Genomic DNA, 26,120 nt, shown 5'->3' on the forward strand with positions numbered 1-26,120 from the left:
CATCACAATGAAGTTTCTGAGAATACTTCCGTCTAGGTTTTATGTGAAGATATTTCCTTTTCCATCATAAGCCACAAAGAGCTCCAAATATCCACTTGAAGATTCTACTAAAAGAGTGCTTCACAACTGTTCTATCAAAAGGAAGGTTCAACCCTGTGAGCTGAATGCGTTCATCACAAAGTAGTTTCTGAGAAGACCTCTGTCCAATTTTTATATGAAGATGTTTCCTTTTGCAGCATAGTCTTCAAAGGGCTCCAAAAATCCACTTGCAGATTCCACAAAAAGAGTGTTTCAAAACTGCGCTATCAAAAGGAAGGTTCAAATCTCTGAGTTGAAATCATAAAACATAGAGAAGTTTCTGAGAATGCTTCTGTCTAGTTTTTATGAATACATATTTCCATTTCCAGCATTGGCCTCAAAGCACCAAAAATATCCACCTGCAGATCCTACAAAAAGGGTGTTTCATAACTGCTCTTTCAAAAGCAGGGTTCAACTCTGTGGGTTGAATGCACACATCACAAAGAAGTTTCTGAGAATACTTCTGTCGAGTTTTTATGTGATGGTATTTCCTTTTCCTGCATAGGCCTCAAAGCACTCCAAATATCCACTTCCAGATTCTACAAAAAGTGTGTTTCCAAACTGTTCTATCAAAAGGAAGGTTCAAGTCTGTGGGTTGAATTCATAAATCACAGGGAAGTTTCTGAGAATGCTTCTGTCTGGTTTTTATGTGAAGATATACCCTTTTCCAGGCTAGGCCTCAAAGTGCTAAAACTATCCACTTGCATATTCTACAATATGGTGTTTCAAAACTGCTTTATCAAAAGGAAGTTTCAATTCTTGAGTTGAAGGCACACATCACAAAGATGTTTTTGAGAATGCTTCAATATAGTTTTTATGTGAAATTATTTCTTACTCCAGCATAGGCCTCAAGCGATCCAAATATCCACTTGCAGATTATACAAGAAGATTGTGTCAGAATTGTTCTATCAAAAGGAACTTTCAACCCTGTGAGTTGAATGCACTAATCACAAAGTAATTTCTGAGAATGATTCTGTCTAGTTTTTAGGTGAAGATATTTTCTTTTCCAGCATAGGACTCAAAGCCCTCCAAACATCCACTTGCAGATTCTACAAAAAGTGTGTTTCAAAACTAGTCTATCAAAAGGAAGGTTCAACTCTGTTAGTTGAATGTACTCATCCCACAGAAGTTTCTGAGAATGTATCTGTCTAGTTTTTGGTGAAGATATTTCCTTTTTCATCATAGGCCTCAAATCGCTCAAAATATCCACTTGCACATTATACAAAAAGAGTGGTTCAATACTGCTCTATCAAAACGAAGGTTCAAGCCTGTGATTTGAATGCATAAAGCACAGGGAAGTCTCTGAGAATGCTTCTGTCTAGTTCTTAAGTTAAGATATTCCCTTTATGCAGCACAGGCCACAAATCTCTCCAAATATCCGCTTGCAAATTCTACAGAGTGTTTCAAAACTCTTCTATCAAAAGGCAAGTTCAAACCTGTGAGTTAAATGCACTCATCACCAAGAAATTTCTGAGAATGCTTCCATCTAGTTTTTATGTGAAGATATTTCCTTTTCCAGCATAGGCCTCAAATTGCCCGAAATATCCACCTCCAGATTCTACAAAAAAAGTGTTTCAAAACTGTTCTATCAAAAGGAAGGTTCAACTCTTTGAGATGAATGCACTCATCCCAAAGTAATTTCTGAGAATGCTTCTGTCTAGTTTTTATATGAAGATATTTCCTTTTCCATCTTTGACCTCAAAGCGCTTGAAATACCCACTTGCAGAATCTACAAAAAGAGTGTTTAAAAACTGCTCTATCAAAAGGAATGTTCAAGTCTGTGAGTTGAATGCACTCATCACAAAAGTGTTTCTGAGAATGATTCTGCTTAGTTTTTTTGGGAAGATACTTCCTTTTCTAGCATAGGCCTCAATGCACTCCAAATAATCTCTTGTAGATTCCACAAAGAGAGTGATTCAAAACTGTTCTACCAAAAGGAAGGTTGAACTCTGTGAGTTGAATACACTCATTACAGAGAAGTGTCTGAGAATGCTTCCATCTTGTTTTTATATGAAGATATTTTCTTTTCCAGCATAGGCCTCAAAGCGCTCCAAATATCCACTTGCAGATTTGACAAAAAGAGTGTTTCCAAACTGTTCTATCAAAAGGAATGTTCAAGTCTGTGAGTTGAATGCACACTCATCACAAAAATGTTTCTGAGAATGATTCTGCTTAGTTTTTATGGGAAGATACAAAAATGTTTCTGAGAATGATTCTGCTTAGTTTTTATGGGAAGATACTTTCTTTTCCAGCACAGGCCTCAAAGTGCTCCAAATATCCACCTGCAGATTCTACAAAAAGAGTGTTTCAAAACTGCTCTATCAAAAGGAAGGTTCAAGTCTGTGAGTCGAATGCACTCATCACAAAAAAGTATCTCAGAATGATTCTGCTTGTTTTTTTATGGGAAGATACTTCCTTTTCCAGCATAGGCCTCAATGTACTCCAAATGATCCCTTGTAGATTCTACAAAGAGAGTGTTCCATAACTGTTCCACAAAAAGGAAGGTTGAACTCTGTGAGTTGAATGCACTCATCACAGAGAAGTGTCTGACAATGCTTCCGTCTAGTTTTTATGTGAAGATATTTCCTTTTCCAGCATAGGCCACAAAGCGCTCCAAATATCCACTTCCAGATTCCACAAAAAGAGTGTTTCAAAACTGTTCCATCAAAAGGAAGGTTCAACTCTGTGAGCTGAATGCATTCATCATAACAAGTTTCAGAGAATGCTTTTGTCTAGTTTTTATGTGAGGATATTTCCTTTTCCAGCATAGGCCTCAAAGCGCTCCAAATATCCACCTGCAGTTTCTACAAAAAGAGTGTTTCAAATGTGCTCTTTCATAAGGAAGTTTCAAGTCTGTAAGTTGAATGCATAAAGCACAGAGAAGTTTCTGAGAATGCTTCTATCTAGTTTTTATGTGAAGATATCCCTTTTTCAGTATAGGCCTCAAATCTCTCCAAATATCCACTTGCAGATTCTACAAAAAGGGTGTTTCAAAACTGCACTATCAAAAGGACGGTTCTACTCTGTTATTTGAATGCACACATCACAAAGAGGTTTTGGAGAATATTTCTGTCTAGTTTTTATGTGAAGATATTTCCTTTTGCTGCTTAGGCCTCAAAGCACACAAAATATCCACCTGCAGATTCTACAAAAAGAGTGTTTCAAAACTGCTCTTTCAAAAGAAAAGTTAAAGTCTGTGAGTTGAATGCACTCATCACAAAGAAGTTTCTGAGAATGCTTCTGTCTAGTTTTTATGGGAAGATATTTCCTTTTCCAGTGTTGGCCCCCTAACAATCCAAATATCCACTTGCACATTCTAGAAAAAGAGTGTTTCAAAACTGCTATACCAAAAGGTAGGTTCAACTTGGTGTGTTGAATGCGCACATCAGAAAAAGTTTCTGTGAATGCTTCTGTCTAGTTTTTATGTGAAGATAATTCCTTTACCAGCATAGGCCTCAAAGAGCTCCAAATAAACACTTGCAGAATCTCCAAAAAGAGTGTTTCAAAACTGTTCTCTCAAAAGGAAGGTTCAACTCTGTGAGTAGAATGCACTCATCACAAAGAAGTTTCTGAGAATGCTTCGGTATAGTTTTTATGGGAAGAAATTTCCTTTTCCAACATAGGCCTCAAAGCGCACAAATATCCACTTGCAGAATCTACAAAAAGAGTGTATCAAAACTATTCTATCAAAGGAAGGTTCAACTCTGTGAGAATAATGCACTCATCACAAAGAAGTTTCTGAGAATGCTTCGGTCTAGTTTTTATGGGAAGATATTTCCTTTTCCAACTTAGGCCTCAAAGCTCTTCAAATAAACACTTGCAGATTCTTCAAAAAGAGTGTTTCAAAACTGTTCTATCAAAAGAAAGGTTCAACTCTGTGAGTAGAATGCAATGGAATGGAATGGATTGGAATCTCCAATCCACTCTACACTGTTTTCTTAGAATCTGCAAGTGTTTATTTAGAGCTCTTTGAGGCCTATGTTGGAAAAGGAGTGTTTCAAAACTGCGCTTTCAAAAGGAAGGTTCCGCTCTATGACTTGAATGCATAAAGCACAGGGAAGTTTCTGAGAGTGCTTCCATCTAGTTTTTATGTGAAGATATTTTCTTTTCCAGTGTTGGCCTCTTAACACTCCATATATCCACTTGCAGATCCTACTGAAAGAGTGTTTCAAAACAGCTATATCAAAAGGAAGCTTCAACTCTGTCAGTTGAATGTGCACATCACAAAGAAGTTTCTGAGAATGCTTCTCTGTAGTTTTCAGGTGAAGATATTTCATTTCCCAGCAAAGGTGTCAAAACGCTCAAAATATCCACTTGCAGATTCTACAAAAAGAGTGTTTTCAAAACTGCTCTTTCAAAACGAAAGTTAAAGTCTGTGAGTTGAATGCACTCATCACAAAGAAGTTTCTGAGAACGCTTCTGTCTAGTTTTTATGGGAAGATATTTCGTTTTCCAGCATAGGCCTCAAATCGCTCCAAACATCTACTAGCAAATACTACAAAAAGAGTGTTTCAAAACTGTGCTTTCAAAATTGAGGTTCCTCCCTGTGACTTGAATGCATAAAGCACAGGGAAGTTTCTGAGAATGCTTCTATCTAGTTTTTATGGGAAGATATTTCCTTTTCCAGCATAGGACTCAAAGCGTTCCAAATGTCGACTTGCAGATTCTACGAAAAGAGATTTTCAAAACTTTTCTATCAAAAGGAAGGTTCAACTATGTAGATTGAATGCAGAAAGCACAGGGATGTTTCTGAGAATGCTTCTGTCTAGTTTTTATGTGAAGATATTTCATTTTCCAGTGTTGGCCTCTTAGCACTCCAAATATCCACTTGCAGATTCTACTGAAAGAGTGTTTCAAAACTGCTCTATCAAAAGGAACGTTCAACTCTGTGAGCTGAAAGCACTCATCATGAAGAAGTTTCTGATAATGCTTCTGCCTAGTTTTCATGTGATGATATTTCCTTTTCCAGCATTGTCATAAAATTCCTTCAAATATCCACTTACAGATGCTATTAAAAGATTGTTTCAAAACTGCTCTATCAAAAGGAAAGGCCAAGTGTGTGAGTTGAATGCACTCATCATGCAGAAGTTTCTGAGAATGCTTCTGTCTCGTTTTTACGTGAAGATATATCGTTTTCCAATTCAGGCCTCAAAGCGCTCCAAATAAACACCTGCAGATTCTACAAAAGGAGTGTTTCAAAGCTGTTCTATCAAAAGGAAGGTTCAAGTCTGTGAGTTGAATGCACTAATCACACAGAAGTTCCTGAGAATGCTTCTGTCTAGGGTTCATGTGAAGATATTTCCTTTTGCAGTGTAGGCCTCAAATTACTCCAAATATCCACTTGCAGATTTTACGAAAAGGCTATTTCCAAACTGCTCTATCAGAAAGCAGGTTCAACTCTGTGAGTTGAATGCACACATCACAAAGTAGTTTCTGAGAATGCTTCTGTGTACTTTGCAGGTGAAGATATTTCATTTCCCAGCAAAAGCCTCAAAATGCTCCAAATATCCACTTGCAGATTCTACAAAAATAGTGTTTCAAAACTGCTCTTTCAAAACGAAGTTTCAAGTCTGTGAATTGAATGCACTCATCACAAAGAAGTTTCTGAGAATGCTTCTGTCTAGTTTTTATGGGAAGATATATCATTTTCCAGCAGAGGCCTCAAGTCGCTCCAAACATCCACTAGCAAATCCTACAAAAAGAATGTTTGAAAACTGCACTTTCAAAAGGAAGGATCCTCTCTGTGACTTGAATGCATAAAGCACAGGGAAGTTTCTGAGAATGCTTCCTTCTAGTTTTTATGTGAAGATATGTCCTTTTCCAGTGTTGGCATTTTAGCACTCCAAATATTCACTTGCAGATTCTACTGAAAGAGTGTTTCAAAACAGCTATATCCAAAGGAAGCTTGAACTCTGTGAGTTGAATGCACACATCACAAACAAGTTTCTGAGAATGCTTCTATCTAGTTTTTATGTGAAGATGTTTCCTTTTCCAGCATAGGCTACAAAGCGCTCCAAATATCCACTTGCAGACCCCACAAAAAGAGGGTTTCAAAACTGTTCTATCAAAAGGAATGTTCAACTCTGTGAGTAGAATGCACACATCATAAAGGGTTTCTGAGAACGGTTCTATCTAGTTTTCATCTGAATGTATTTCCCTTTCCACTAGATGCGGCAGCGCGCCAAATATCCACTTACAGTTCCCACAACAAGAATGTTGCAGAACTGCTCTATGAAAAGGAAGGTTCAACTCTGTGAGTTCAATCCCCAAATGACAAAGAAGTTTCTGAGAATGCTTCTGTCTAGGGTTTATGTGGAGATATTTCTTTTTGCAGCATAGGTCTCAAATCACTCCAAATATCCACTTGCAGATTTTACAAAAAGGCTGCTTCCAAACTACTCTCTCAAAAGGCAGGTTCAACTCTTTGAGTTGAATGCACACAGCACAAAGAAGTTTCTGAGAATGCTTCTGTATAGTTTTTATGGGAAGATATTTCGTTTTCCAGCATAGGCCTCAAATCACTCCAAACATCCACTAGCAAATTTTACAAGAAGAGTTTTTCAAAACTGTGCTTTCAAAAGGAAGGTTCCTCTCTGTGACTTGAATGCATAAAGCACAGGGAAGTTTCTGAGAATGCTTCCATCTTGTTTTTATGTGAAGATATTTCCTTTTCCAGTGTTGGCCTCTTAGCCCTCCAAATATCCACTTGCATATTCTACTGAAAGAGTGTTTCAAAACAGCTATATCAAAAGGAAGCTTCAACTCTGTGAGTTGAATGCCACAACACAAAGAAGTTTCTGAGAATGCTTCTGTCTAATTTTCAGGTGAAGATATTTCATTTCCCAGCAAAGGCCTCAAAACGCTCAAAATATCCACTTGCAGATTCTACAAAAAGAGTGTTTTCAAAACTGCTCTTTCAAAAGGAAAGTTAAAGTCTGTGAGTTGGTTGCACACAGCACAAAGAAGTTTCTGAGAATGCTTCTGTCTAGTTTTTATGGGAAGATATTTCGTTTTCCAGCATAGGCCTCAAATCGCTCCAAACATCCACCAGCAAATTCTACAAAAAGAGTGTTTTCCAAATTGCTCTTCAAAAAGGAAAGTTAAAGTCTGTGAGTTGAATGCACAGAGCATAAAGACGTTTCTGAGAACAGTTCTATCTAGTTTTCATCTGAATGTATTTCCTTTTCCACTATATGCCGCAATCACACCAAATATCCACTTGCAGTTTCCACAACAAAAGTGTTCCAGAACTGCTGTATGAAAAAGAAGTTTCAACCCTGTGAGGTCAATCCCCAAATAACAAAGAAGTTTCTGAGAATGCTTCTGTCTAGGTTTTATGTGGAGATATTACATTTTGCAGCATTGGTCTCAAATCTCTCCAAATATCCACTTGCAGATTTTACAAAATTGCTGTTTCCAAACTACTCTATCAAAAGGCAGGTTCAACTCTGTGAGTTGAATGCACACAGCACAAAGAAGTTTTTGAGAATGTTTCTGTCTAGTTTTTAGGGGAAGATATTTCGTTTTCCAGCATAGGCCTCAAATCGCTCCAAACATCCACCAGCAAATTCTACAAAAAGAGTGTTTCAAAACTGTGCTTTCAAAAGGAAGGATCCTCTCTGTGACTTGAATGCATAAAGCACAGGGAAGTTTCTGAGAATGCTTCCGTCTAGTTTTTATGTGAAGATAATTCCTTTTCCAGTGTTGGCCTCTTAACATTCCAAATATGCACTTGAAGATTCAACTGATAGAGTGATTCAAAACAGCTATATCACAAGGAAGCTTCAATTCTGTGAGTTCAATGCACACATCACAAACAGGATTCTGAGAATGCTTCTACCTAGTTTTTATGGAAGATAATTCCTTGTCCAGCATAGGCCTCAAAGCGTTCCAAATGTCGACTTGCAGATTCTACCAAAAGAGATTTTCAAAACTTTTCTATCAAAAGGAAGTTTCAACTATGGGTTGATTGCAGAAAGCACAGGGATGTTTCTGAGAATGCTTCTGTCTAGTTTTTATGTGAAGATATTTCCTTTTCCAGTGTTGGCCTCTTAGCACTCCAAATATCCACTTGCATATTCTACTGAAAGAGTGTTTCAAAACTGTTCTATCAAAAGGCACGTTCAACTCTGTGAGTTGAATGCACTCATCATGAAGAAGTTTCTAAGAATGCTTCTGCCTAGTTTTTATATGATAATAATTCCTTTTCCAGCATTGCCATAAAAACCCTTCAAATATCCACTTACAGATGCTACTAAAAGGGTGTTTCAAAACTGCTCTATCAAAAGGAAAGGCCAAGTGTGTGAGTTGAATGCAGTCATCACACAGAAGGTTCTGAGAATGCTTCTGTCTCATTTTTATGTGAAGATATTTCGTTTTCCATCACAGGCCTCAAAACGCTCCAAATAAACACCTGCAGATTCTACAAAAGGAGGGTTTCAAAACTGTTCTATCAAAAGCAGGGTTCAAGTCCGTGAGCTGAATGCACTCATCACACAGAAATTCCTGAGAATGCTTCTGTCTAGGGTTTCTGTGAAGATATTTCCTTTTGCAGCATACGCCTCAAATCGCTCCAAATATCCAATTGCAGATTTTACAAAAAGGCTGTTTCTAAACTGCTCTATCAAAAAGCAAGTTCAACTCTGTGAGTTGAATGCACACATTGCAAATTAGTTTCTGAGAATGCTTCTGTGTAATTTGTAGGTGAAGATATTTCATTTCCCAGCAAAGGCCTCAAAACGCTCAGAATATCCACTTGCAGATTCTACAAAAAGAGTGTTTCAAAACTGCTCTTTCAAAATGAAGGTTCAAGTCTGTGAGTTGAATGCACTCATCACAAAGTAGTTTCTGAGAATATTTCTTTGTAGTTTTTATGGGAAGATATTTCAATTTCCAGTATAGACCTCAAATCGCTCCAAACATCCACTAGCAAATTCTACAAAAAGAGTGTTTCAAAACTGAACTTTCAAAAGGAAGATTCCTCTCTGTGACTTGAATGCACAAAGCACAGGGAAGTTTCTGAGAATGCTTCCATCTAGTTTTTATGTGAAGATATTTTCTTTTCCAGTGTTGACCTCTTAACACTCCAAATATCCACTTGAAGATTCTACTAAAAGAGTGTTTCAAAACAGCTATATCAAAAGGAAGCTTAAACTCTGTGAAGTGAATGTGCACATCACAAGCAAGTTTCTGGGAATGCTTCTATCTAGTTTTTATGTGAACATATTTCCTTTTCCAGCCTAGGCCTCAAAGCTTTCCAAATGTCAACTTGCAGATTCTACGAAAAGAGTTTTTCAAAACTGTTCTATCAAAAGGAAGATTCAACTATGTGAGCTGAATGCAGAAAGCACAGGGAAGTCTCTGAGAATGCTTCTGTATAGTTTTTATGTGAAGATATTTCCTTTTCCACCATAGGCCTCAAAGCCCTCCAATTAAAGAGTTGCAGATCCTACAAAAGGAGTGTTTCAAAACTGTTCTATCAAAAGGAACTTTCAACTCTGTAAGTTGAATGCACTCATCATGAAGTAGTTTCTGAGAATGCTTCTGCCTGGTTTAATTATGATATTTCGTTTTCCAGCATTGGCATAAAATCCCTTCAAATATGCACTTACATATGCTACTAAAAGAGTGTCCCAAAACTGCTCTATCAAAAGGAAAGTTCAAGGGTGTGAGTTGAATGAACTCATCACACAGAAGTTTCTGAGAATGCTTCTGTCTCGTTTTTATTTGAAGATAATTCCTTTTCCATCATAGGCCTCAAAGCGCTCCAAAAAAACACTTGCAGATTCTACAGAAGGAGTGTTTCAAAACTGTTCTATCAAAAGGAAGGTTCAAGTCTGTGAGTTGAATGCACTATTCACCCAGAAGTTTCTGAGAATGCTTCTATCTAGGGTTTCTGTGAAGATATTTCCTTTTGCAGCATAGGCCTCAAAACCCTCAAAATATCCACTTGCAGATTTCACAAAAAGGCTGTTTCCAAGCTGCTCTATCAAAAGGCAGGTTCAACTATCTGAATTGAATGCACACATCCCAAAGTAGTTTCTCAGAATGCTTCTGTGTAGTTTTCAGGTGAAGATATTTCATTTCCCAGCAAAGGCCTCAAAACGCTCCAAATATATCCACTTGCAGATTCTACAAAAACAGTGTTTCAAAACTGCTCTTTCAAAACGAAGTTTCAAGTCTGTTAGTTGAATGCACTCATCACAAAGAAGTTTCTGAGAATGCTTCTGTCTAGTTTTTATGGGAAGATATATCATTTTCCAGCAGAGGCCTCAAATCACTCCAAACATCCACTAGCAAATTCTACAACAGAGTGTTTCAAAACTGCGCTTTCAAAAGGAAGGTTCCTCTCTGTAACTTGAATGCATAAAGCACAGGGAAGTTTCTGAGAATGCTTCCATCTAGTTTTTATGTGAAGATATTTCCTTTTCCAGTGTTGGCCTCTTAACACACCAAATATACAATTGCAGATTCTACTGAAAGAGTGTTTCAAAACAGCTATATCAAAAGGAAGCTTCAACTCTATGAGTTGAATGTGCACATCACATAGAAGTTTCTGAGAATGCTTCTGTCTAGTTTTCAAGTGAAGATATTTCATTTCCCAGCAAGGGCCTCAAAGCGCTCCAAATGTCCACTTGCAGACGCCAAGAAAAGAGTGTTTCAAAACTGTTCTATCAAAAGGAAGGTTCAACTCTGTGAGTAGAATGCACACATCACAAAGAAGTTTCTGGGAATGGTTCTATCTAGTTTTCATCTGAATGAATTGCCTTTTCCACTAGATTCCGCAATCGTACCAAATATCCACTGGCAGTTTCCACAAGAGTGTTGCAGAACTGCTCTATGAAAAGGAAGGTTCAACTCTGTGAGTTCAATCCCCAAATGACAAAGAAGTTTCTGAGAATGCTTCTGTCTAGGGTTTATGTGGAGATATTTCTTTTTGCAGCATAAGTCTCAAATCGCTCAAAATATCCACTTGCAGATTTTACAAAAAGGCTGTTTCCAAATCAATGTATCAAAACGCAGGTTCAACTCTGTGAGTTGAATGCACACAGCACAAAGAAGTTTCTGAGAATGCTTCTTTCTCGTATTTAATGTGAAGATATTTCCTTTTCCATCATAGGCATCAAAGCGCTCCAAATAAACAATTGCAGATTCCATAAAAGGAGTGTTTCAAAACTGTTCTATCAAAAGGAAGGTTCAAGTCCATGAGTTGAATGCACTCATCACACAGAGGTTCCTGAGAATGCTTCTGTCTAGGGTTTCTGTGAAGATATTTCCTTTCGCAGCCTAGGCCTCAAATTGCTTCAACATCCACTTGCAGACTTTACAAAAAGGCTGTTTCCAAATAGCTCTATCACAATGCAGGTTCAAATCTGTGAGTTGAATGCACACATCACAAAGAAGTTTCTGAGAATGCTTCCGTGTTGTTTTCAGGTGAAGTTATTTCATTTTCCAGCCTCAAAACGCTCAAAATATCCACTTGCAGATTATACAAAAAGAGTGTTTCAAAACTGCTCTTTCAAAAGGAAGTTTCAAGTCTGTTAGTTGAATGCACTCGCCACAAAGGAGTTTCTGAGAATACTTCTGTCTAGTTTTTATGGGAAGATATTTCGTTTTCCAGCATAGGCCTCAAATCGCTCCAAACATCCACTAGCAAATTCTACAAAAAGAGTTTTTCAAAACTGTGCTATCAAAAGGAAGGTTCCCCTCTGTGACTTGAATGCATAAGGCACAGGGAAGTTTCTGAGAATGCTCCCGTCTAGTTTTTATGTGAAGATATTTACTTTTCCAGTGTTGGCCTCTTAACAATCCCAATATCCACTTGCAAATTCTACTGAAAGAGTGTTTCAAAACAGCTATATCAAAAGGAAGCTTCAATTCTGTGAGTTCAATGCACACATCACAAAGAAGTTTCTGAGAATGCTTCTGTCTAGTTTTCAGGTGAAGATGTTTCATTTCGCAGCAAAGGCCTCGAAGCGCTCCAAATGTCCACTTGCAGAATCCACGAAAAGAGTGTTTCAAAACTGTTCTATCAAAAGGAAGGTTCAACTCTGTGAGTAGAATGCACACATCACAAAGAAGTTTCTGAGAATGGTTCTATCTAGTTTTCATCTGCATGTATTTCCTTTTCCACTAGATTCTGCAATCGCACCAAATATCCACTTGCAGTTTCCACAACAAGAGTGTTGCAGAACTGCTCTATGAAAAGGAAGGTTCACCTCGGTGAGTTCAATCCCCAAATGACAAAGAAGTTTCTGAGAATGCTTCTGTCTAGGGTTTATGTGGAAATATTTCTTTTTGCAGCATTGGTCTCAAATCGCTCCAAATATCCACTTGTAGATTTTACAAAAAGGCTGTCTCCAACCTACTCTATCAAAAGGCAGGTTCAATTTTGTGAGTTGAATGCACACAGCACAAAGAAGTTTCTGAGAATGCTTCTGTCTAGTTTTTATGGGAAGATATTTCGTTTTCCAGCATAGGACTCAAATCGCTCCAAACAACCACTAGCAAATTCTACAAAAAGAGTGTTTCAAAACTGCGCTTTCAAAAGGAAGGTTCCTCTCGGTGACTTGAATGCACAAAGCACAGGGAAGTTCCTGAGAATGATTCCGCCTAGTTTTTATGTGAAGATATTTCCTTTTACAGTGTTGGCCTCTTAACACTCCAAATATCCACTTGAAGATTCAACTAAAAGAGTGTTTCAAAACAGCTATATCAAAAGGAAGCTTCAGCTCTGTGAGTTGAATGCGCACATCACAAAGAAGTTTCTGAGAATGCTTCTATCTAGTTTTTATGTGAAGATATTTCCTTTTCCAGCATAGGCCTCAAAGCGTTCCAAATGTCGACTTGCAGATTCTACGAAAAGAGATTTTCAAAACTGTTCTATCAAAAGGAAGGTTCAACTATATGGGTTGAATGCAGAAAGCACAGGGAAGTTTCTGAGAATGCTTCTGTCTAGTTTTTATGTGAAGATATTTCCTTTTCTAATGTAGGCCTCAAAGCGCTCCAAATAAGCAGTTGCAGACCCTACTAAAGGAGTGTTTCAAAACTGATCTATCAAAAGGAACGTTCAACTCTGTGAGTTGAATGCACTCATCATGAAGAAGTTTCTGAGAATGCTTCTGCCTACTTTTTCTGTGATGATATTTCATTTTCCAGCATTGGCATAAAAGCCCTCCAAATATCCAATTACAGATGGGAATAAAAGAGTGTTTCAAACCTGCTCTATCAAAGGGAAAGTTCAAATGTGTGAATTGAATGCACTCATCACACAGAAGTTTCTGAGAATGCTTCTGTCTCGTTTTTATGTGAAGATATTTCCTTTTCCATCATAGACCTCAAAGCACTCCAAATAAACACTTGCAGATTCAAAAAAAGGAGTGATTCAAAACTGTTCTATCAAAAGGAAGGTTCAAGTCCGTGTGTTGAATGTACTCGTCACACAGAAGTTCCTGAGAATGCTTCTGTCTAGGGTTTCTGTGAAGATATTTCCTTTTGCGGCATAGGCCTCAAATCGCTCCAAATATCCATTTGCAGATTTTACAAAAAGGCTGTTTCCAAACTGCTCTATCAAAAGGCAGGTTCAACTCTGTGAGTTGAATGCACACATCACAAAGAAGTTTCTGAAAATGCTTCTGTGTAGTTTTCAGGTAAAGATATTTCATTTCCCAGCAAAGGCCTCAAAACACTCAGAATATCCACTTGCAGATTCTACAAAAAGAGTGTTTTAAAACTGCTCTTTCAAAATGAACGTTCAACTCTGTGAGTTGAATGCACACAGCACAAAGAAGTTTCTGAGAATACTTCTGTCTAGTTTTTATGGGAAGATATTTCGTTTTCCAGCATAGGCCTCAAATCGCTCAAAACATCCACTAGGAAATTCAACAAAAAGAGTGTTTCAAAACTGCGCTTTCAAAACGAAGGTTCCTCTCTGGGACTTGAATGCATAAAGCACAGGGAAGTTTCTGAGAATGCTTCCATCTAGTTTTTATGTGAAGATATTTCCTTTTCCAATTTTGGCCTCTTAGCACTCCAAATATCCACTTGCAGATTCTACTGAAAGAGTGTTTCAAAACAGATATATCAAAAGTAAGCTTCAACTCTGTGAGTTGAATGTGCACATCCCAAAGAAGTTTCTGAAAATGCTTCTATCTAGTTTTTAGGTGAAGATGTTTCCGTTTCCAGCATAAGCTTCAAAGAGCCCCAAATATCCACTTGCAGACTCCACAAAAAGAGTGTTTCAAAACTGTTCTATCAAAAGGAAGTTTCAACCCTGTGAGTAGAATGCACATATCACAAAGAAGTTTCTGAGAACGGTTCTATCTAGTTTTCATCTGAATGTATTTCCTTTTCCACTAGATGCCAAAATTGCACCAAATATCCACATGAAGTTTCCGCAACAAGAGTGTTGCAGAACTGCTCTATGAAAAGGAAGGTTCAACTCTGTGAGTTCAATCCCCAAATGATCAAGAAGTTTCTGAGAATGCTTCTGTCTAGGGTTTATGTGAAGACATTTCTTTTTGCAGCATAGGTTTCATATGGCTCCAAATATCCACTTGCAGATTATACAAAAGGGCTGTTTCCAAACTACTCTATCAAAAGGCAGGTTCAACTCTGTGAGTTGAATGCACACAGCACAAAGAAGTTTCAGAGAATGCTTCTGTCTAGTTTTTATGGGAAGATATTTCATTTTCCAGCATAGGCCTCAAATCGCTCCAAACGTCCCCTATCAAATCGTACAAAAAGAGTGTTTCAAAACTGCGCTTTCAAAAGGAAGGTTCCTCTCTGTCACTTGAATGCATAAAGCACAGGGAAGTTTCTGAGAATGCTTCCGTCTAGTTTTTATGTGAAGATATTTCCTTTTCCAGTGTTGGCCTCTTAACACTCCAAATATCCACTTGCAGATTCTACTGAAAGAGTGTTTCAAAACAGATATATCAAAAGGAAGCTTCAACTCTGTGAGTTGAATGCGCACATCTCAAAGAAGTTTCTGAGAATGCTTCTATCTAATTTTTATGTGAAGATGTTTCCTTTTCCACTATAGACTTCAAAGCGCTCCAATATCTACTTGCAGTCTCCACAAAAAGACTGTTTCAAAACTGTTCTATGAAAAGGAAGGTTCAACTCTGTGAGTAGAATGCACATATCACAAAGAAGTTTCTGAGAATGGTTCTATCTAATTTTCATCTGAATGTATTTCCTTTTCCACAAGATGCCACAATCGCACCAAATATCCACTTACAATTTCCACAACAAGAGTGTGGCAGAACTGTTCTATGAAAAGGAAGGATCAACTCTGTGAGTTCAATCCCCCAAATGACCAACAGGTTTCTGAGAATGCTTCTGTCTAGGGTTTATGTGGAGATATTTCTTTCTTCAGCATAGGTCTCATATCACTCCAAATATCCACTTGCAGATATTGCAAAAAGGCTGTTTCCAAACTAATCTATCAAAAGGCAGGTTCAACTCTGTGAGTTGAACGCACACAGCACAAAGAAGTTTCAGAGAATGCTTCTGTCTAGTTTTTATGGGAAGATATTTCATTTTCCAGCATAGGCCTCAAATCGCTTCAAATGTCCCCTATCAAATTGTACAAAAAGAGTGTTTCAAAACTGCGCTTTCAAAAGGAAGGTTTCTCTCTGTGACTTGAATGCATAAAGCACAGGGAAGTTTCTGAGAATGCTTCCGTCTAGTTTTTATGTGAAGATATTTCCTTTTCCAGTGTTGGCCTCTTAACACTCCATATATCCACTTGCGGATTGTACTGAAAGAGTGTTTCAAAACAGATATATGAAAAGAAAGCTTCAACTCTGTGAGTTGAATGCGCACATCTCAAAGAAGTTTCTGAGAATGCTTCTATCTAGTTTTTATGTGAAGATGTTTCCTTTTCCACCATAGACTTCAAAGCGCTCCAATATCTATTTGCAGACTCCACAAAAAGACTGCTTCAAAACTGTTCTATGAAAAGGAAGGTTCAACTCTGTGAGTAGAATGTAGATATCACAAAGAAGTTTCTGAGAATGGTTCTATCTAGTTTTCATCTGAATGTATTTCCTTTTCCACAAGATGCCGCAATCGCACCAAATATCCACTTACAGTTTCCACAACAAGAGTGTTGCAGAACTGTTCTATGAAAAGGAAGGATCAACCCTGTGAGTTCAATCCTCCAAATGACCAACAGGTTTCTGAGAATGCTTCTGTCTAGGGTTTATGTGGAGATATTTCTTTTTTCAGCATAGGTCTCATATCACTCCAAATATCCACTTGCAGATTTTGCCAAAAGGCTGTTTCCAAACTACTCTCTCAAAAGGCAGGTTCAACTCTGTGAGTCGAATGCACACAGCACAAAGAAGTTTCAGAGAATGCTTCTGTGTAGTTTTTATGGGAAGCTATTTCGTTTTCCAGCATAGGCCTCAAATCGCTCCAAACATCCACTAGCAAATTCTACAAAAAGAGTGTTTCAAAACTGTGCTTTCATTAAGAAGGTTCCTCTCCGTGACTTGAATGCATAAAGCACAGGGAAGTTTCTGAGAATGCTTCCATCTAGTTTTTATGTGAAGATATTTCCTTTTCCAGTTTTGGCCTCTTAACACTCCAAATATCCACTTGAAGATTCAATTGAAAGAGTGTTTCAAAACAGCTATATCAAAAGGAAGCTTCAACTCTGTGAGTTCAATGTGCACATCACAAAGAAGTTTCTGAGAATGCTTCTATCTAGTTTTTATGTGAAGATATTTCCTTTTCCAGCATGGGCCTCAAAGCGTTCCAAATGTCGACGTGCAGATTATATGAAAAGAGTGTTTCAAAACTGTTCTATGAAAAGGAAGGTTCAACTATGTGAGTTGAATGCAGAAAGCACAGGGAAGTTTCTGATAATGCTTCTGTATAGTTTTTATGTGAAGATATTTCCTTTTCCAAAATAAGCCTCAAAGCGCTCCAAATAAACAGTTGCAGATCCTACAAAAGGAGCGTTTCAAAACTGTTCTATCAAAAGGAACATTCAACTCTGTGAGTTGAATGCACTCATCATGAAGAAGCTTCTGAGAATGCTTCTGCCTAGTTTTTATGTGATGATATTTCGTTTTCCAGCATTTGCATAAAAGCCCTCCAAATATCCACTTACAGATGCGACTAATAGAGTGTTTCAAAACTGCTCTATCAAAAGGAAAGTTCAAATGTGTGAATTGAATGCACTCATCAGACAGAAGTTTCTGAGAATGCTTCTGTCTCGTTTTTAATGTGAAGATATTTCCTTTTCCATCATAGGCCTCAAAGTGCTCCAAATAAACACTTGCAGATTCTACAAAAGGAGTGTTTCAAAACTGTTCTATCAAAAGGAAGGTTCAAGTCCATGAGTTGAGTGCAGTCATCACACAGAAGTTCCTGAGAATGCTTCTGTCTAGGGTTTCTGTGAAGATATTTCCTTTTACTGCGTAGGCCTCAAATCGCTCCAAATATCCACTTGCAGATTTTACAAAAAGGCTGTTTCCAAACTGCTCTATCAAATGGCAGGTTCAACTCTGTGAGTTGAAAGCAGACATCACAAAGAAGTTTCTGAGTATGCTTCTGTGTAGTTTTCAGGGGAACATATTTCATTTCCCAGCAAAGGCCTCAAAACGCTCAAAATATCCACTTGCAGATTCTACAAAAAGAGTGTTTCAAAATGAAGGTTCAACTCTGTGAGTTGAATGCACTCATCATAAAGAAGTTTCTGAGAATAATTCTGTCTAGTTTCTATTGGAAGATATTTCGTTTTCCAGCATAGGCCTCAAATCACTCCAAACATCCACTAGCAAATTCTACAAAAATAGTTTTTCAAAACTATGCTTTCAAAAGGAAGGTTCCTCTTTGTGACTTGAATGAATAAAGCACAGGGAAGTTTCTGAGAATGCTTCCATCTAGTTTTTATGTGAAGATATTTCCTTTTCCAGTGTTGGCCTCCTAGCACTCCAAATATCCACTTGCAGATTCTACTGAAAGAGAGTTTCAAAACAGCTATATCAAAAGGAAACTTCAACTCTGTGAGTTGAATGTGCACATCACAAAGAAGTTTCTGAAAATGCTTCTATCTAGTTTTTAGGTGAAGATGTTTCCGTTTCCAGCATCGGCTTCAAAGCGCCCCAAATATCCACTTGCAGACTCCACAAAAATTGTGTTTCACAACTGTTCTATCAAAAGGAAGATTCAACCCTGTGAGTAGAATGCACACATCACAAAGAAGTTTCTGAGAACGGTTCTATCTAGTTTTCATCTGAATGTATTTCCTTTTCCACTAGATGCTGCAATCGCTCCAAATATCCACATGCAGTTTCCGCAACAAGAGTGTTGCAGAACTGCTCTATGAAAAGGAAGGTTCAACTCTGTGAGTTCAATCCCCAAATGACCAAGAAGTTTCTGAGAATCCTTCTGTCTAGGTTTCATGTGAAGACATTTCTTTTTGCAGCATAGGTCTCAAATCGCTCCAAATATCTACTTTCAGATTATACAAAAAGTCTGTTTCCAAACTACTCTCTCAAAAGGCAGGTTCAACTCTGTGAGTTGAATGCACACAGCACAAAGAAGTTTCAGAGAATCCTTCTGTCTAGTTTTCATGGGAAGATATTTCATTTTCCAGCATAGGCCTCAAATCGCTCCAAACGTCCCCTATCAAATTGTACAAAAAGAGTGTTTCAAAACTGCGCTTTCAAAAGGAAAGTTCCTCTCTCTGACTTGAATGCATAAAGCACAGGGAAGTTTCTGAGAATGCTTCCGTCTTGTTTTCATGTGAAGATATTTCCTTTTCCAGTGTTGGCCTCTTAACACTCAAAATATCCACATGAAGATTCTACTAAAAGAGTGTTTGAAAACAGCTATATCAAAAGGAAGCTTCAACACTGTGAGTTGAATGTGCACATCACAAAGAAGTTTCTGAGAATGCTTCCATCTAGTTTTTATGTGAAGCTATTTCCTTTTCCAGCATAGGCCTCAAAGCGTTCCAACTGTCGACTTGCACATTCTACAAAAAGAGATTTTCAAAACTGTTCTATCAAAAGGAAGGTTCAAATATGTGGGTGTAATGCAGAAAGCACAGGGTAGTCTCTGAGAATGCTTCTGTCTAGTTTTTATGTGAAGATATTTCCTTTTACAGTGTTGGCCTCTTAACACTCCAAATATGCACTTGAAGATTCTAGTAAAAGAGTGTTTCAAAACAGCTATATCAAAAGGGAGCTTCAACTCCGTGAGTTGAATGTGCATGTCACAAAGAAATTTCTGAGAATGCTTCTATCTAGTTTTTATGTGAAGATATTTCCTTTTCCAGCATAGGCCTCAACGCGTTCCAAATTTTGAATTGCACATTCTACAAAAAGAGATTTTCAAAACTGTTCTATCAAAAGGAAGGTTCAACTATGTGGGTTGAATGCACATAGCACAGGGAAGTCTCTGAGAATACTTCTGTCTAGTTTTTATGTGAAGATATTTCCTTTTCCAACATAGGCCTCAAAGCACTCCAAATAAACAGTTGCAGATCCTACAAAAGGAGTGTTTCAAAACTGTTCTATCAAAAGTAACGTTCAACTCTGTGAGTTGAATGCACTCATCCGAAGGAGTTTCTGAGAATGCTTCTGCCTAGTTTTTCTCTGATGATATTTCGTTTTCCAGCATTGGCATAAAAGCCCTCCAAATATCCACTTACAGATGCTACTAAAAGAGTGTTTCAAAACTGCTCTATCAAAGGGAAAGTTCAAGTGTGTGAGCTGAATGCACTCATCACACAGAACCTTCTGAGAATGCTTCTGTCTCGTTTTTATGTGAAGATATTTACTTTTCCATCATAGGCATCAAAGCACTCCAAATAAACACTTGCAGATTCTACAAAAGGAGTGTTTCAAAACTGTTCTATCAAAAGGAAGGTTCACTTCCTTGAGTTGAATGCACTCATCACACAGCTGTTCCTCAGAATGCTTCTGTCTAGGGTTTCTGTGAAGATATTTCCTTTTCCAGCATAGGTCTCGAATGGCTCCAAATATTTACTTTCAGATTTTACAAAAAGGCTGTTTCCAAACTGCTCTATCAAAAGGCAGGTTCAACTCTGTGAGTTGAATGCCCACATCACAAAGAAGTTTCTGAGAATGCCTCTGTGTAGTTTTCAGGTGAAGATATTTCATTTCCCAGCAAAGGCCTGAAAACGCTCAAAATATCCACTTGCAGATTCTACAAAAAGAGTTTTTCAAAACTGCTCTTTCAAAATGAAGGTTCAAGTGTGTGAGTTGAATGCACTCATGACAAAGAAGTTTCTGAGAATGCTTCTGTTTAGTTTTTATGAGAAGATATTTCGTTTTCCAGCATAGGCCTCAAATCGTTCCAAACATCCATTAGCAAATTCTACAAAAAGAGTGTTTTAAAACTGCGCTTTCAAAAGGAAGATTCCTCTCTGTCACTTGAATGCATAATGCACAGGGAAGATTCTGAGAATGCTTCCGTCTAGTTTTTATGTGAAGATATTTCCTTTTCCAGTGTTGGCCTCTTAGCACTCCAAATATCCACTTGCAGATTCTACTGAAAGAGTGTTTCAAAACAGCTATATCAAAAGGAAGCTTCACATCTGTGAGTTGAATGCGCACATCACAAAGAAGTTTCTGAGAATGCTTCTATCTAGTTTTTATATGAAGATGTTTCCTTTTCCACCACAGGCTTCAAAGCGCTGCAAATATCCACTTGTAGACTCCACAAAAAGAGTGTTTCAAAACTGTTCTATCAAAAGGAAGGTTCAACTCTGTGAGTAGAATGCACACATCACAAAGAAGTTTCTAGAGAACGGTTCTATCTAGTTTTCCTCTGAATGTATTTTCTTTTCCACTAGATGCAGTAATCGCACTAAATATCCACTTGCAGTTTCCACAACAAGAGAGTTGCAGAACTACTCTATGAAAAGGAAGTTTCAACTCTGTGAGTTCAAAACCCAAATGACAAAGAAGTTTCTGAGAATGCTTCTGTCTAGAAAATATCTTCACATAAAAACTTCTTAGGGATGAGTGCATACCACATTCCATCCCATTCGATTCCATTCCACATTCCATTACATTCCATTCCATTCCACTCGACATTCCATTCCATTCAATTCTACATTCCATTCCATTTCATTCCATTCCACATTCTATTCCATTCCACATTCCATTCCATTCTATTCCACTCCATTTCACATTCCATTCCACTTTCCATTCCAGGTTCCATTAGAGGTTCCATTTCATGTTCCATTCTGCTTTCCATTCCGTTATATTCCACTTGCTATTTCATTCCACTTTCCATTCCATTCCTTTCCACATTCCATTCCGCAATCCATTGCATTCCGTTCCACATTCCATTCCGCATTCAATTCCATTTCATTCCACATTTCTTTCCACATTCCTTTCCATTGCTTTCTACATTCCATTCCACATTCCATTCCAACTTCCATTCCATGTTCCATTCCAGGTTCCATTGCACGTTCCATTCCATTCCATTCCATCTTCTATTCCATTCAATTCCACGTTCCATTTCATTCCATTAAACATTCCATGCCACATTCCATTTCACATTCCATTGCACATTCCATTTCACCTTCCATTCCATTCCATTCCATTCCACATTCCATTCCATTCCATTCCACATTCCACTGCATTACATTACACATTCCGTTGCACATTCTATTCCTCATTCCATTCCATTCCTTTCTATTCCACATTCCATTCCATTTCATTCCACATTCCATTCAACATTCCATTCCATTCCCTTCCCTTCCATATTCCATTCCACAGTCCATTTCTTTCCATTTGACATTCCTTTCCATTCTATTCCACATTCCATACTGCATTAAATTCCATTCCATTCCACATTCCGTTCCATACCACTCCCTTCTATATTCCATTCCACAATCCATTTCTTTCCATTTGACATTCCTTTCCATTCCATTCCACATTCCGTTCCACATTCCATTCAACATTCCATTCCATATAATTCCACATAACATTCCACATAACTTTCCACATTCCAAAACATTACATTCCGCATTCCACTACACATTCCATTCCATTATATTCCACAATCCATACCACATTCCATTCCATTCTATCCCACATTCCATTCCATTACATTCCACATTCATTTCTACATGCCATTCCACTTTCCATTCCATTCCATTCCGAGGCCCATTTCACCTTCTTATAGACGTTCCTTAACACGATCCATTCCAAGTTCCATTCCATTCCATTCCACGTTCTATTTCACATTCCTTTATATTCCATTCCATATTGCATTCCATTCCATTCTATTTCACATTCCATTCCATTCCATTCCATTCCACTTGTCATTCCATTCCATTCCATATTCCATTCCATTACATTCCACATTCCATACCATTCCATTCCTTTCAATTTCACATTCCTTTCCACATTCCATTCCATTCCATTCCACATTCCATTCCATTCCATTCCACATTCCATTCCATTCTACATTCCATTCCATTCCATTCCACTCCATTCCACATTCCATTCCATTCCACATTCCATTCCATTCCATTCTATTCCATTCCATATTCCTTTCCATTCCACATTCCATTCCATTCCATTCCACATTCCATTCAATTCCATTCCATTCCACATTCCTTTCCATTCCACATTCCATTCCATTCTGTTCCATTACACATTGCATTCCAAATTCTGCTCCAATTTCCATTACACGTTCCATTCCACGTTCCATTTGACATTCCATTCCAATCCACTCCACATTCTATTTCATTCCATTCCACATTCCTTTCCATTCCATTTCTTTCCACTTTCCTTTACATTCCATTCAGTTCCACGTTCCATTCAAAGTTCCATTCCACGTTCCATTCAACGTTTCTTTCCACGTTCCATTCCACATTCCATTCCACCATCCAATTCATTCCATTCCATGTTCAATTCCGCATTCCATTCCATTCCATTCCACGTTCCATTCCAATCCATTCCACATTCCATTCCACATTTCATTCCATTACATTCCATATTCCATTCCACATTCTATTCCATTCCATTCAACTTTCCATTCCATTCCATTCGATTCCATTCCATTCCACATTCCATTCCACATTTGATTCCATTCAATTCCACATTGCATTCCACATTCCATTAAATTCAACTCCACATTCCATTCCACATACCATTCCTCCTTCCATTCCACATTCCATTCCGTTCCATTCCACCTTCCATTCCACCTTCCATTCCACATTCCATTCCATTCGACATGCCATTCCACTTACTTTCCTTTCTATTCCATTCCACATTCCATTTCACATTCCATTCCATATCATTTCACATCCCTTTCCATCAATTCCACATTCCATTCCACATTCCATTAGACATTCCAATGCATTCCATTCCACATTCCATTCCACATTCCATTCCATTCCATTCCACATTCCATTCTCTTCCATTCCACATTCCATTCCATTTCATTCCACATTACAATCCATTCCATTCAACATTCCATTCCATTTCATTCCACATTCCATTCCATTACACTCCACATTCCATTCCACATTCCATTCCACATTCCCGTTCACATTCCATTAAATTACATTCCACATTCCATTCCACATTCCATTCCATTCCATTCCACATTACATACCAGATTCCATTCCATTCTATTCAACTTTCCATTCCATTACATTCCACTTTCCATTTCACATTCCATTCCACGTTCTATTCCATTCCATTCCAAGTTCCATTCAACGTTCCATTAGACGTTCCATTCCGCTTTCCATTACATTCCATTCCACTTTCCATTCCACATTCCATTGCATTCTATTCCATATTGCATTCCAATCCATTCGGTTCGACATTCCATTCCATTCCACTCCATTCCACATTCCATTCCATTCCATTCAATTTCCATTCCATTCTATTTCATTCCACATTCCTTTCCATTCCACATTCCATTCCATTGCATTCTCCATTCCGTTCAGTTCCATTCCATTCCAATTTCCATTCCATTCCATTAAACATTCTATTCCATCCCACATGCCATTCCATTCCATTCCATTCCACATTCCACTTCACATTCCATTCCACATTCCATTCCAAGTACCATTCCACATTCCATTCCATTCCATTCTACATTCCTTTCCATTCCATTCCATACCACTTTCATTAAATTCCATTGCATTCCACGTTCCATTCCACGTTAAATTCCACGATCCATTCCAGATTCCATTCCACCTTCCATTCCATTAAATTACTCTTTCAATTCCAAATTCCATTCCATTCCAAGTTCCATTTCAATCCATTCCACATTCCATTCATCATTCCATTCCATTATATTCCACATTAGATTCCACATTCCATTCCACCTTCAATTCCATTCCATTCCTCTTTCCATTCCATTCTATTCCTTTCCACATTCCATTGCATTCCACATTCCATTCCATTCCATTCCACATTCCATTCCATTCAATTCCACGTTCAATCCACGTTTCATTCCACGTTCCATTCCGTTCCATTTCACATTCCATTTCATTCCATTCCACATTCAAATCCACTTTCAATTCCACATTCCATTCCCTTCCATTCCACATTCCACTGCATTCCATTAAACATTCCTTTCCATTTAACATTCCATTCCACATTCTGTTCCATTTCATTCCGCATTCCATTCCATTCCACATTCCATTGCATTCCATTCCATTTCACATTCCATTACATTCCATTCCACATTCCATTCCATTCCACTTTCCAATCCATTCCATTCCACATTCCATTCCATTGCATTCCATTCCTTTCCACATTCCATTCCATTCCATTCCACATTCCCTTCGCATTTCATTCCACCTTTAATTCCAACCCATTCCTTATTTCTTTGCATTCCATTTCACATTCCATTCCATTCCACATTGCATTATATTCCATTGCACATTGCATTCCACATTCCTTTTCTAATTCCATTCCACATTGCATTTCACATTCCATTTCAAGTTCCAATCCATTCCGTTCCATTCCACACTCCATTCCTTTCCTTTCCACATTCCCTTCCATTACATTCCACAATTTCATTCCACATTCCATTATATTTCATTCCACATTCCTTTACACGTTCCATTCCACATTCCCTTCCACATTCCATTCCATCCCATTACACATTCAATGCCACATTCCATTCCATTTCATTCCACATTCCATTCCACATTCCATTCCATTCCATTCCACAATCCATATCACATTCCTTTCCATTATATTCCACATTCCATTCCATGACATTCCACATTTCATTCCACATTCCATTCCACGTTTCATTCCATTCCATTCCACCTTCCACTCCACATTCCTATCCATTCCATTCCATTCCACATTCCATTCCAATTTCCATTCCTTTTCATGCCACATTAGAATCCATTCCATTCCACATTCCTTCCCATTTCATTCCAATTACCTATCCATTCCATTCCACATTCCATTCCATTCCATTCCATATTCCATTCCACATTCCATTCCACATTCCATTCCACATTCCATTCCACATTCCATTCCATTCCATTCCACATTACATTCCACTCCATTCAACATTCCATTCCATTCCATACCATTCTGCATTCCATTTATTTCCATTCCACATTCCATTCCATTCCATTCCACATTCCATTCCATTCCACATTCTGTTCCATTCCACATTCCATTCAATTCCAATCCACGTTCAATTCCATTACATTCCATTCCTCATTCCATTCCATTCCATTCCACTTTCGATTCCATTTCATACCATTCCACAATCTATTCCGTTGCACATTCCATACAATTCAATTCCATATTCCATTCCTTTCCATTCCATTCCATTTCACTTGCCATCCATTCCATTCTATTCCACATTCTATTCCATTCAACATTCCTTTCCATTCCATTATACATTCCAATCCATTCAATTCCATTGCACAATGCAATCCATTCCATTCCATTCCATTCCATTCCATTCCACATTCCGCTCCATTCCATTCCACAATCTATTCCATTCCACATTCCATTCCACATTCCATTCCAATACACTCCACTTTCCATTCC

Source organism: Pongo pygmaeus, chromosome 23 (assembly GCF_028885625.2).
Source record: "Pongo pygmaeus isolate AG05252 chromosome 23, NHGRI_mPonPyg2-v2.0_pri, whole genome shotgun sequence".
Lineage (NCBI taxonomy): Eukaryota > Metazoa > Chordata > Mammalia > Primates > Hominidae > Pongo > Pongo pygmaeus.